We start from the raw sequence: 15,019 nt of genomic DNA, 5'->3' as shown, positions 1-15,019 counted from the left end.
CTATTCATTAGAAAGTCTGCTGCTGTTAAGATCATTGTGTTTATCCTCCAGATAACACTGATCTGGATGTTACAGGACTGTCCACCTGCTTTTCTAATCCTCTAACTGGTTTTTCAGGTAAGGTTTGTCTCTAAAAAGTCAATTTAATCTGGAACACGGTGTACAGCAATGATCAGAATTATGTGGTCCAGCTGTTCCATTCTGGTGATTTAGAAAACAACAGATTTTATACATCCTCACCATAAAATGTGTAATGTTACTTGCAAAAAAAACAAAAAAAACATGAGAGAGAGAGAGAGAAAGGGGACATTTTCTTGAAAAAGTACTTATATATTTTAATACTGCTATAATGCCACTTTAGATATTATAAATTATTGAGCTTTCTCAACATTTTTTAAAAAATCTGTAAATACTAGTAACAATGTTTCATACTGATTTTATGTTCAACCCAAGAAAGAGGAGGGAAATATAATGTATATGTAACATTTTAGCGTACAATTTAAGGACAATTACTAGGATTCCGAATGCAAAAAAAATTAATTTGCACTCTAAAAAATAAAATATATTAATATAAATGAACAAAATAAGTGGAATTTACCCATGTTAAAACTTAATAGACTGTAACACAAATGTTCTAAAATAAGCATCTTATCTACTCCAGTATACAGCTTCTAAAACAAAACATCCACATCCTGCACAATGTCCACAAACAAAACTATCCTACCTTTCTACTTGTCTCTGACCTGCATTTTTTTTATTTATGTATGTATGTTTGTTGGTTTCTTTATTTGTTTTTATTTTAAGACATTAAATTGCTCAACTGGAACTTCTCCCTTTATGAAATCAAGAAAATTGATACTTTAGCTTTGTAATTCTGAACACAGCAAGAACTAAAATATCTATGATTTTTTAATAATCACAACAAAGGACTTATACAACCTATTCTTCTCTACCAATTTTTGCCTGTCATTTTAAGCTTTCTATCTGTAAGATTTATTTATGATCCTAGTAGACAATGCTTTCTGAATTTGGGTGAACTTTAGCCATTTGGCAATAAATCCATGCCGTTGGTTCATTTGTTTATTTTCATTTGCCAATGAACTGAACTGAACTGAAAAACAGCAATGAACATTGCTGCACAACTGTATTTTCATTGTTGCCCTTGTGATTCCCTACCCCCATTCCAAATTTGCCTGGACAAAGTCTGAAAACTCTTGAACTGCAAATATTTAACTGTCATTACTCAGAAATAAGTTCAAGGTTCTATCAGCAGAATGTCCACTCATACTGATGCGACTCTAACTTTAGTGATATGCACCATGTTGTATTTTAAGGATACATAAATTTAAGAGATCTGAGAGGATAACAGCTCATTCCCAATTTTGCCTACATCTGCATAAATCAATTCTCAAGTGCTATGATGTTTGATTATGCCCATACTTTCTATTAACAGAATTATGCCTCTCACTTAAATGACTACTATTGTTTCAAGTAATAAGAGATTAATAAATATTAACTTGAAATAATCTAAGCAGTACAACATATATCAAAAGAGAATCATTAGAAGGCATGAAATAATACTAGAAATATTTCTCAAAGCAAATTTTACAAAGTCATGGTGTAAATATTCATTTTTATGAATATTCATTACTATTGGATATGGAGATCTGAAAGTACCAAAAATAACACTACATTGTTTTATTAAATGTTTGATCCTTTTCAGTGTCCTACATCACAATATAAGATCTAATCAATAATACACAATTATAATTTACTCCCAGTTTTATCTAACAATGTAATTTAAGATCTTCTTGAATCATGATGATGATGAACCAAGGTAATAACTCTCTTGACTATTAATTTGTACAAAAATTGTAATGGTTTATGGTCTATGACTGTTGGACTGGTCTTTCTCTCAAGAGCAGTAAATTATTTTTGTGCTCAACAAATTTAAACATCTATATAACTCTGTATCAATGAATTTGGAACCAATTTACAATAAAAGACCCTCATTTATCATATTTATCTATAAGCATTTATGTTTATATTTTTAATACTCTAGGTTTAGCAGGAGATAGCCAAGCTGACTTTTCTGAAGGGGTTTTTTTTAAAGTTTTTTTTTTTAAAATCAGAAGTAACCAAGCTACAGACAGAGCATCAGTTCCTACTAATTACTTTATTAGAGGCAATAACTTTAGCTAACACAAAGATTCTACAGTAAAACTACAAAGCATTCTGGAGAACTTACGCACTTTTATGGAAATTTTATAACTGTCCAAGTGAGACATTCATTTAATAAACAGGTCCGTTCTCTCATACTAAATCCCAAATGACAACCTACCCCTGATTTACATATTTACATATTATTAAGGATAGGTTAGAAATCCTTGTCAAGAGCCTGTATTAAAACTCCATTACAGAATGTCACAGGATGCAATATAAAATGGACAGGCTCAGCTGGCAAAAAAATAACTATAAAAGCAATATGTCACAAACCTTCAACAGCACAAAATGTAAAGGTTGTGGGCTAAGTGTCACAACTGGACTGCAAAGCCTCTGCTGTGGGAATGGCTCAATCCTTTAGATAAAGAACATCTAGTGTTTATAGGGCAATCTTCTAAACTCTCCTTGGTTTGTTTAAGATCTATGATGAATGGTGTTACATAGTCAACTTGATCTAAGATACCATTCTGCTCATTCTATTATCTCCAAATAGACACATATCCCAGCCCTAAGACAACAGGATTTTAAAGATAATTATCCAGCTTCTGAAATCCACACAGTAATAAACAAACCAATGCACTTGTATAGTTTGATTAAATAGTTCACTAACAACTTTGCACCTGCATTCCTAAACAATTTCAACAGAATTATTAAAGGTAGCTCTATATAAAACATACTGCAATAATCCATTCAAGGATTATATACATACCGTTTTCCCCAAAATAAGACAGGGTCTTATTTTCTTTTGACCCCAAAATAAATGCTTGGTCTTATTATTTCTGATGTGCAGGAGGCCCCTTAAACATGGCCCGTGGCCCATGGATCAGCTGATCCAGAGAGGGCCAGAAGTTCTGTCTCTGTTTCTGTCACTCTTGCCAGCCCTAATATTGCTGGGTCTGCTGCTCTTTTTGTGGCCACTACTAAGAGAAGGACGCGGTAACTAGGGTTTGCGGTAGCGACCTCCGTGAGGCCCTTCTGCATGGAATGCAGGGGCATGTGGGGCATGATCCCACCTTCCCCCCACCAGGAAATGGCAGGAACCAGCTGCATGCATTTAAATATTTTGAGGGAGGACTTATTTTGGGGGCTTATTTTAACACATGCACTCAAAAGCCTAATTGGGCTTATTATCTGGGGAGTTCTTATTTTCAGGGAAACAGGGTAAGATATGTGTTACTGACATGCTCTGGGGGAAAAAAACAATTAGCCTATCCAATTTTAAATTGAGTTAGGGGATCCTGGCTATTATCATTGTCAATAGATTTTGAACATCAGCATTATGTAAAAATATCCCCAAATTTCAAATTTGATTCTTCAAGATGAAAAATTAAGAGCTGTGTTCCTAACAAGGGACATTTCTGTCACCTAAATTAATCTTCTACCCATCCACTCCATGATTGCCTTGACACTGATTCAAGACAACTGTTAAATGTCATGTGCAATTTACCTTCCATTTTGAAATTATTTCTCAATAAAAATTCATCTAGAGATTATTAGAATAAAGGGAGAATAATGGGTAATACAGTATACCAACCATCAAAGCACCACATTTTTAAGTAACTGACCTAAAACTGCAAAGTGGTAGCACATTTTGTAATAACATTTATTATTTTATTTTACGAGGCTTCTATGCTGCTATCCTAAATGATTCTGAATAGCTTGCATACCTAAATACAGTAATAGGATTAAAATATAAGCATCATATACATCAAATACAAACACTCCATGCCTGCAGGAGACATGGAAAACCCAAGTATTAATTTTCAAAACTCCAAGACAAATTGGGGCTGGTCTAATCTTCATTTAAATGCTATTTCAGAAAAGCTGTACAGTAACTGAGAAGGCTTTGCCAAGTGATCCCTGCAGATGACACACCTTAAAATTATAGGGACACAGAGAGAATCTCTTTTCTTCTTAATGGAACCATGGGATGTAGGTAGCAAGAGCATAGAAAATGCACTAAATGAGATTCGGAGGACATTGTCTCCAGCACTCTGGGAATACATGTAGTTAAGTAGGAAATATCATGGCTACTGCTGTGGAGAATCAGAAAAATACTCCAGGGTGAAGCTGTCAGACACCGTGTGATTTACAAGTTCAAATGAAACCCTCCAAATATGCTTGTCAAATGCTTACAACGCCTCTGTTTTGTTTGGGAAAGTTTATAGTTCTGGATATACCTCAAGCAAGAAGCCTATTGAGCCTTGTAGGCATAACTTCTGGATTATATTTTACAGCCCATGGTAGACTATTTCAAAATAAATATTCTGTATCACCCAAACAAGAAAAAACTATTGTGTACTTTTTTTATATACTTGTGGTCTTCAAACAACTGAGAAATTCAATGGAGAATCAGTTCCAGATTTTTCTGAACCATTCGGTTAATTCAGAGTCGTCCTAAAATACTTTACTGTCATTGTACATATATACACAGTTTACACATACAACAAAATTCACATAACACCCAGAGACCAGGCCTAACACACATAATAATCCTCAAACACACCCCCACTCACCCAAAAAAATTCCCTGCCGCAAACCATCCAAGCATCCACACAACAGACCAAGTAGTGCTATCCAATAGCTCACTGATGGTGGCCCTTTAGTTCATTGTTGAGTGCAATCATAACTCTGTGATAAACGCTATTCAGAAGACGTGTGGTCCTAGTTTTAATTGTTCTGTATCTTCTACCAGAAGGCAACAGTCTAAAAAGATTGTAAGCAGGATGGGAAGAGTCTCTTCCTCAAACAGTGAAATGTGAAGATGTCATCCAGGGCTGGTAACTGGAGCCCAGTGATATTCTGGGCAGTTTTAATGATTCTCTGTAGAGCTTTTTTGTCTGCTGCAGAGCTGCTCCCATACCATGCGAGAATGCCATATGTCAGGACACTCTCAATAGTGCTGCGATAGTAGGACAGAAGTAGATGCTGAGATAGATTTATCTTCCTGAGCATTCTCAGGAAGTACAGCCTCTTCTGTGCCTTCTTCACAAGCATTTTAGCATTCATGGTCCATGAGAGGTCCTTCGAAATATAAATGCCCAGAAATTTAAAACTACCAATCCATTCCACCTCCTCGCCATTTATGTACAATGTACAATGTTAAATGTACATCTCTCTTCTTCCTGAAGTCAATTATAAGTTCTTTAGTTTTTTTGGTGTTAAGTGTAAGATTATTTTCGGAGGTAAGGGGAAAATAAAGTATCTACAGTAAAATATATATAAAGATTTCAATGTTATTATTAACATTGTTTCTGCTATTTTCATGTTTATTATATAAACTTTATTTTTTTAAAAAATGGACAAGTTATTTGTTTATAGTTAGTTATAGTTAGTCATTTAGGGTATTTTCAGATTCAGATTAGCAATATAGCAGTTGCTTTGGTCTATGTAAAGTCACATTACTTCTTATACATATAATCAAATAAATGTTTGGACTTTTCCTATTTAACTAAGCTGTATTTTTGTATAAAATTAAGGGTTGTTCAAAGCTCTAAAGAGGTACTTTATCTGAAGCAACCTCTCTCCCTCCCCTCCCCCACTTTCTAAAACTGAAACACCTCTATTACTCTATGGTGCTACAAGCTCTCTTCCTGCTGTTACACTAGCTGGAAGTAGCTTCAGTGCAGGTGCTACTATAACTGCCAGTTAGGCCTTAAAGCAACATTATCACCTTCCTAGTGCATATCATATTACATCCACCATGCAAATCATACTGTAAAGCATGAATAACTAGCACAGCCTTAAATAAATAAACATGCATGCATGCACACCAATACGACAATGATATTTTCTTACAACTGTAGTGGACAACTACTGTGTTGTATTACTTAATTTTCTAAAGGAAATACTGAAAATATATAAAACTAACTAAGATGCAGCCTGTAATTCAAGGTTTTTTCAAAAGCTCCCAAATCAAAAAGTCATGAAAATTGTAACGGTTGCAATACTATTGAAACAGATTTTAGTTCACCCTTAGGCTTGGAATGCCACTGGAAATCTACTCTTAGCCCCAACATTGAAAATTTGAATAATAATTATCCAGCAATCCACACTGGGCCATCATGGTACCTTATGAATGATAATCTTCACAAAGATTTCGTGTATAAACATGATGAATAAATATATACTATGGTAGATAGATTCAAGTTGCTGCTGGTAATAAATGTATGTATATAAATATAAAATAACACATAACTAACACTAGCTGCAAATTCTGATTGTCAATACATATATATTGTGGCCCGGCAGGAGCCGTTGGAGCTGCCACCAGACTCCGACAGCGAGGGCCCTATGAGTCGGCCCTGGAGGATGTGGAGGACCCTGGACAGGGTTCTGACTCCGAGCAGAGTGCAGAGAGACTGGTTGGCCCCAGGTGGCACTTGAGCCTTGGATCAGCGAGGAGGAGACAAGAGAGAATGATCCAGAAACCAATATTGAGTTGTTCCGGGATGCACACCGTCGAAGGGATACTCGGCGTCAAGAACAACTACGTAATTACAGGAGATACTTACGCTCAGCTGATGGTCATTAAGCTGCTCTCCAGACTATAAAAGAGACTGCTTATGCCGCACCCTTCTTGCAGAAGTCAACGCTTGGACTATAGAGAAACAAACTTGGCAGGCTGGATTGCTGCCAGAGTTAGTCTGAATTGCTGCCAAGGTTTGTCGGACTTGCTGCCAAGGTCCTTATCTGTTTGTTTATTTGGCTTTCAGCCACCGAGAGTCTGGTCTTGTTATTAAAGAACATTCCATTTTATGCTTGTCTCGGCTTTCATTACTGGACGGAGGAGGGGGTCAGAACATATATCTAATATAAATATGCAAATATTCAACAATCCATTTTATTATTTCTTTATTTATTCAATTTCTGTAGCCATATCTTGTCAATCCAGATTAAATATACATAAGAGCTAGATACCTGGCCAGTTAGCTATAAAGTAAGGAAATGGGAACCTTAACTTGTTCAGCACTGGGTTGATATTGTATACTGATATTTTACATTCAATATGTCATACCATAGTTCAATATTTGGTAACATCAGAAGCAGTTACAACTTTACTAAATTAAAAGGTAAAGCTTCTGCTTAGTATCTAATGTGCTGCTGATGCAAATCATAAATTCAGATTTGAATTTTCATTTCATTTCAAAACTACATTTTATATGTAATAACAATCCAGAATAATAAAAGTTATGTAAAGCTATGAGTTAATTTGTCCATAAAAGGAGATGAATGATGAGTGATGAAAATAAATAAGAATGACAGCTCATGAATGACACTGTCTGAATCTTGTGAATACAGTTTTAATAGCATTAAAGGTTAAAAATAGTACAAAAATATGATAAGAATGCTTTGCATGAACTCTAACTTTCTTATTCTACAATCCATCCAAATCTAAACGATAGTCATTGAGCTGTAAATGATTCCAAGTCGAACCAAAATTTTATAAATCCCAAATTAAACTATAAGCTCTTTTTTTTACTAATATAAATAATAGAATCAGAAAGTTGACTTAGTAGTAACAGTAAACAACATGGGAAAAAGTCAACTTTCTGAAGAAGTGAAAGCCCTTTGTTATTCATTTTCATGACTCATTTTCATGGGACAAGCACTTTTTAAATAATTTAGAAACCACCCTTTCTGGTAAAGACCTTCAATTGCATCTTAAATCTTACACTAAAAGGGTCATTACAAATGTTGTTCTTCTACTTGATTCTTAAATATAATGGCAGCACAAAAGTGCAAGAACTTGTTGCAACAGTCACCAGGAGTCAGGACTGTAAGGCAGCACAAAAAGAGAATAAGAAAGATCACTGCTGTCAAACATTAAGACAGGCAGATAGATAGATAGACAGATTTCCATAACAGCCATGGCAGCTGATGAATTCTGGGAGCTGAAGTGAATAATGGAAGTAGACAAAATTGGGAAATCTTGCATTAAACCATAGTGTGACATAAAAGAACCTAAGCAATTACTCAATATCACAGTGTTCTACTTCCAAACATCTAACCTGACTCTTTTCATTGCTAAGCCATAAATGAAGAGGTTAATTAGTTCAAGGATTTTTTTTTTATGATTGGCACACAAAGAAGGAAAGAAAGAAATAGCAAAGAGGATAACAGCATGTCTGGGACATATATAATTTTAATAAAAAGTGCATAGCAAACTGAGACTTAATTAAATTAATATAACATACATAGAATATATATTTAATAAGTTTTTTAATTAAGGTATGGGTTTATTTTTATTTTTAATAATTGTATGTGTGCATATTCTCTGAATGTACTAAGCACACCCATATAATATACTGGTATTTTACTTTATGAAACCCAGCTTAAAGGTCTGTTAACCTGTTGAGATGAAGCTGATAAGAAAGAGGAGGAAGAAACAGAGGAGGATAAACCCAACACTATGAAACCAGATTCTAACCCTCAGGCCTTGACAGAATCCTGTTTTGCTGATATGACATTGCAGCTATAAACACACGTACTGAAATAGGATATACAGCAATCAAATCCTTGAGGGTGCTACCACTCTAAGTTGAGTACAAGAGAGTGGACAGACACTCTTTTTCTCCCTCTGTCCATGTATATTCTCAACACGGCATAGGTAGGTTTCTGAGTTAAAATATCTGTATTAAAATCAGGAAAACATCCAGAGTGAACTGGATGAATCTAGGGAGAATAAATCAAACTTGAATAAATCATGATTTATAATGATTAATCATAGTTGTACAATCACAGCAGTATTTTTAAAATACTGCCTGAAAATCAATCTCTCTCTCTCTCTCTCTCTCTCCCTCTCTCTCTCTCTCTCTCTCTCTCTGTTCCCCCTCGCCCTCCCACCCCCCCCCTCCCTCCATGTACATACACAAACTCTTCCTTGGAAGAGCAGAGAACAGCTGTTTATTGAAGAGTAGGGCAGTAGCCACAATTCCATTTGAGTGGTACAAGGATCCAGACCGCAAGAATCTGAAGCAATATTGCAAGAGAGAGAGAGAGAGGGAGGGAGGGAGGGAGGGAGGGGGGAGATATGTTCTAGCTGCATTCAAATGTAGCATCAATATCTATGACAGCATCCTTATGAATATTCTGAGCACCAAATCCCATGTCAACTGGTTTTTTAGCTTCTACAAACTGGTGGAAATAGAACTATACAAGCTGCTAACATGTTTGTCTCAATCCCTAAATTAATTCCTGACCATGTCTAAGTCTGCTGGCTTTTACTGTAAATGTTCTAAGATAGTTTTTCAACATCAGACTCTTTGATTTAGATTTTGTGTGGTTGCCCACTCCAGAAGATTCTGAATTATTTACAAAATCCCAAAACAAATCTCACCTTGTTATTAAAACTCTGCGTAGGACAGAACTATTCTATCCAATGTTTTTCCAGTGGCATTTAAAAAAAAATATGTATGGACAATTCAGAAAATGAAAAACTTTGAAGCTATGTGTTTTCTTCCTTGTTCCTCCTAGAAGGTACTAATGATTAACAAAGGATACTAATCTTGTCATTTATACAATGTAATGTATAAGGTAAAAGTTCCCCTCGTACATATATGCTAATCATTCCTGACTCTTGGGGGCAGTGCTCATCTCAATTTCAAAGCCAAAGAGCCACCGCAGGCATCTCCATGGTCATGTGGCCAGCATGAATAAACACTGAAGGCACATGGATCGCTGTTACCGTTCCACAAAAGTGGTTCCTATTTTTCTACTTGCATTTTTTATGTGCTTTCGAACTGCTAGATTTGCAAAAGCTGGGACAAGTAATGGGAGCTCACTCTGTTATGCGGCATTAGGGATTCGAACCACCAAACTGCCGACCTTTCTGATCAACAAGCTCAGCATCTTAGCTACTGAGCCGCCACATTCCTAGAATGTAATGTATAGAAGTAAACAAACCTCTTGTAAAATACTATTATGTGAGGAAACAGGACATCATTTATTCTTTCAACTATGCCCTTTTGACATACAGGAGAAAGTTGTTTTTTAATTATTAAGATCTAATTTATTCTTATAACAGAATGGGACAAATTACTAGAATTTAGAGAGGGTAACAGTTAAAGAAATATACAGGGATCTCTCTTTGTTTTCCTACACCTGAAAGTAAATGGACAATCATTAACTTGAATTACAAATAACTCCCTACTGGAGTTTTCCTTGGAGGGATTTTTGTTTTTAAGGGAATAATATCAAAAGTATAATCATCACCGCAGTATAACTTTATTGACCATTCCAGGATCTGTATTATATTTTTCTGTATATTCCACAATATTGGCAAAGTGTTTTTTTTATTAGATACATGGTTGAAATTGAGGTTGAAATTCCTTAAAGAAGCATTTGACAGTATGATTTCTGAGCACTTTGGATGCCTGCCCAAAAAAGTATGTTTGCCTATGTGGCCCAGTAGATTTGACAAAAGTTATGAAACTATTCTAAATACTTTTCATACTTAAAGCCTCCAATTGCTAAAAATGGCCAAATTCTCTTTTTCTGCAGCATTCAAAAATTTTAAGAAGCATGCTTCCAAAGATGGTTTGGACTGATAATTGAAATAATATTGCAATACTGTAAAGATTTATATGAACTCAATACATTTTTGAAAATTGCAAACATGCCAATCACAGCCATAAGATCATTACTATGGAAACAATAAGGAAAAATAATGTTCTTGGTGTGTATATTTGTGTGTGTTTTAATACAAACAAATTTAATTTCCCATTTGCTGTGAAGAAAATTTGCTGTAATCTTAAACTTTGCTTATGTTTCAACAATATTGTTTGGTTGGGTGTTTTTTTGTTTTTTGTTTTGGTTATACAAGGATCTGTAGAAAGAGTTCAAGAAGAATTTGTTGGGTTTTGAAAAAAAATTAAAAAAAAAACACTACTAGTTTTCTATCAGGAAAGCTTGGTCTCTTGGTCAACTTTGCCTCTTCATTGGTTTTAGCATTTAAAGATTAATGGTTTATGCGGCTTCCAAGGTTTGACAACCTTTTTCTAGATTCCTTCCTTCCTTCTTTCCTTCCTATTGGATGGCAATAGATTTTATTCATTAAATGGATATTACTTCAAGGTATATCAATCTTAATGAGTAAATTGTAAAACAAGAAGTAACTGGTCAAATCTCAGCCTTCAATTGTACATTTGTGTCCCATTCTATTACATAAACAGTGTTCTTATTCATGTTTTATTTATAATTTTAAATAATAAGAATTTGTGATTTATAACCTATGTCTGAGTCCAATGCTTAAAACTAGAAATCTATTTAGAAAGGCTAGTAAGCTATTGTTTAAATAATTTTGTAGAATAAACCTCCTGAATTATCGCTCTTAAAACATCAACATTTTATTAACATTTTAAAAATTCATTTTCCTCTCAAATCTGAGCTTGTAGGTGTTACTTTTCCCGTGATGTTGTATTGCAAAGGCATATCTATTGTTATACTAAAAGTTGATACTATTTATAGCTGAATTATTCTGTGCTCTTAGCTGCATTCAAATGCTTCCATCAAGCATTCATCTTTAATTCAGTATCAAACTTGTACCACAATGCCTATGCAAAACAGGTGTTCTGAGAAGTTCTTCTTTAGATGAATTCCAAATGGAATTGGTTTGAAATACAAGGAATATCCAGATACTGGTAAAGGAACAAAGAATAGGCAACTTCAATTAATTATACATCAAGAAAGGTTTGGCAGAAAGTACTGTATTTGTTCCTTTTTCTTCCCCTTTCTTACTTGATTTCTATCTATTTCCCATTAAAGTTTACAGTTGTAAAAATCAGTGGAAAAAAATCAAGTGTATCATCAGTTTTACCAGTAGCTATTATGTACTACAATTCCTTATTTAAGTTTAGAGCAAATGTATAGGTTCTTTAAATTGAACAGATAGATACCTAGGTTATTCATGCTCAAAATCTTTGCCTTAAGCAAGAGAAGGAAGAGTGAAACAGTACAGTGAGTAATATTGTTTACCTGCAATTAGGGCAAGAATTGTAAACAATGTAAGTTGCCCAGAGTCACCTTATATATGAGATGGGTGGCATAAAAATTTAATAAACAAATGTTTTTGTTACTTAATTCTGTACTAAAGCTTACGGCATTACTGTTTGACTTATTTCTTTCAAAGATGTGATATCACAAGTTTGCAACAAACATGATTAAAAGGAACTCTAGGGGATCATATAAAAGGGAGGTCAGAGGTTGCACAGCTGAAATCACAGTTAACCCATTTTATTGTTGCTCATTAGGAATTAAAAAAACTCAAAAAACTTACCTGCTATGGTCATATCTGATTCACTTTAAGACTGTCCTTTAATTAGCAACTACTGCCTTGCCCCCATCCATGCTAAAATTCTTAATATTGTGTTAACCTTAATGTTAAAAAGTATGCCTTTTGAAATTCATTTTTCTACACTTAATTTAAATAAGAATGATTTTCACTCCAATTTCAACTTCTTAGTGTTGGCAGACATGAGACATGTAATTTAATTCATAAAGCTACAAGTATAATAACATTTCCATTTTCCCATCATTCCATACTCAGTCGTCATTGTACTTTTTTTTTCATAGAAATTGTAAAACTCCAACAATTTGCACTCTCCTTCTTTAAATCAGGCATTTTCCATTAGTCTTCATGCTTCAGGAATGTTCCATATTCCATCAGTTATTTTTTTAAAGATAATGTGCTTCAGGCCACTGTCTTTGCAGATGTAATTTCTTAACTACTTCCACGCTAGTTCACTATTGTTTTGGGGAAGAGGGGCATTCACATAAACTAACAAATGACAAAAACCTGTGCAGTGGACAGATGAACCAAAAACTCTGGCTATGGCTTGTATATTTTCTTTCTCTCTCTCCTCTCCTTCTTTCCTCCTCTCCTTATTCCCATTATTGTGGTCAAATCACTTAGTTTGGGGTTTACATAGGCTAACTGTGCTTTCTGGAGCACTTCAGGAAAAGTAAGACAGAAGTACTGAAGATTTTATTAAGGTCTTATACGATGGCTCCTGAAGGTTGTGTGAAACATTCAGCAAATGTTCAGTTTTGGGGGAAATGCTTTCTATGATTAGCGAGGAATCTGAATTGTTCTTTCTAGCTCTATATGTATCAACGACTGTCAACCACAAGATACAGAAAACTTGTTCTTTACTGCCCCAAACATTTAATGAAAATTCCTAATGATAAAAGCTGTTTGACACTAGAATAGATTGCCTTGTATTTAAGCAGAAACTGGAGATCCATCTGTCAGAGAAGATGGAATTCCATTTTTCTTTGAATAAATTATATTACTATAAAATATTTTATATTTTTTCTTTTGAATGTCCTTAATTAAATGAATAGCTTTCATGTGTAATCAGATTTAATTTAATACTATACACCCAGTGGCCCATTGGGTCATTATTTTAAAGATATTTACTTATCTAAATATGGAAACAAAATGATCATGGGTAGGCAAAAAAGTAGTGGTAACAAATTTCCAATTGAGTTTATTTGTGGGAAGCTGGCAGGGAGCATCAGAAATATTTCTTCCATCCCTCTCTTCCATAATACAGAATAACAGAGTTGGAAGAGAATTTGGAGGCCTTCTAATCTAACCCCTTGCTCAAGCAGGAGGTCCTATACAATTCTGGACAAATGACTGGTCCAATCTCTTCTTAAACTCTCCAGCGATGGTGTATCTACAACTTCTGGAGGCAAATCATTCCACTGCTTCTTATAGTCAAGAAATTTTTCCTAGGTTCTAGGTTGGATCTATCTGTCCTTCATTAAGTTTCAATCTGTACTTTTTGTCCTGCTCTTTGGTGCTTTTGTCCCTTCTTTCCCCTTTCCTTCTGTCCCCAGCAGACAGGTAGGTAACTGCTGCTGGGTAGGGAAGGGAGCAAAGGATTGTAAGACTGGCTGGGAAACTGTCACAGAATGTCGAGAATGAAGATCATGTGACCTTATCACAGCACAGCAGCCACAGTGTTTTCAAATTTCATTCTCTTGGCAACATGGGGTCTGTATTTTGGGTTTTATAAGTTGAGGTTCCTACATTCAAAAACAATTGCCCTATGGTGCACCATTTTGCCAAGTTAAAAGTCATGACAATAAGAATGTTTGTAGTAAGTTTGTGTGTGTATACACACACACACACACACACACACACACACACACTACTTGAGATATGTAAAATACATGGATTGAAAGGTTTCCTATCTTCCACCATTCAATATTAGGATGACATAAGCTGTCTATATTATTTTCTGGTTTACAAGTTTCAAACCAACGCAGCAATACTATGAATCTTGTCAAGTTGAAATCATTATGCAATTCATCCTGTCAAAGAATTTTGCATGATTTCAGGGATCTCTTGCCACTCCTGCTTACCAATAGGAAAGTACATTACTTTATGAAGTAATTTTAAAGAAGTATTTCACTTTAACATCAATACACACATACACACACAAGCACACACACACACAAACACACTCTTGTTGTGTTTGTAGTCCTTGCTTTGCTATTGTTTAACCACTTATGTATTTATAATAGAATTTCAAATTTTGTGATACCTTAAAAATAGCATAAAAATAAAATGTCCTTTTTTGCCAACGAGCTATTTCTAAAGATTTATGACCTAAAATATTAATTTATATTAAAAAATCCTAACCATAGGAAAGTCTTTTGGCATTTTATAAAATGAACTGAAAGTTGATATAACAATATCTAATGCAGTTCTACTGTAGAAGTTAACAGACTTGATTTTGTAAATTGTCTGCATATCAGAATAGCTGAGGGCCACTCCAAACGTATC

General features: G+C 34.7%; 1 protein-coding gene across 3 annotated transcripts in view; it reads right to left on the bottom strand.

The window, feature by feature from the left end:
* Nucleotides 1–15,019, bottom strand: part of LOC116514448 (muscleblind-like protein 1) — a 142,037-nt gene that overhangs the window by 113,883 nt on the left and 13,135 nt on the right. The window lies entirely within an intron of this gene.

The sequence above is a fragment of the Thamnophis elegans genome, chromosome 10, assembly GCF_009769535.1.
Source record: "Thamnophis elegans isolate rThaEle1 chromosome 10, rThaEle1.pri, whole genome shotgun sequence".
Taxonomy (NCBI): Eukaryota; Metazoa; Chordata; class Lepidosauria; order Squamata; family Colubridae; genus Thamnophis; species Thamnophis elegans.
Note: the sequence above shows the minus strand (reverse complement) of the source record. Positions and strands in the feature narration are given on the sequence as shown.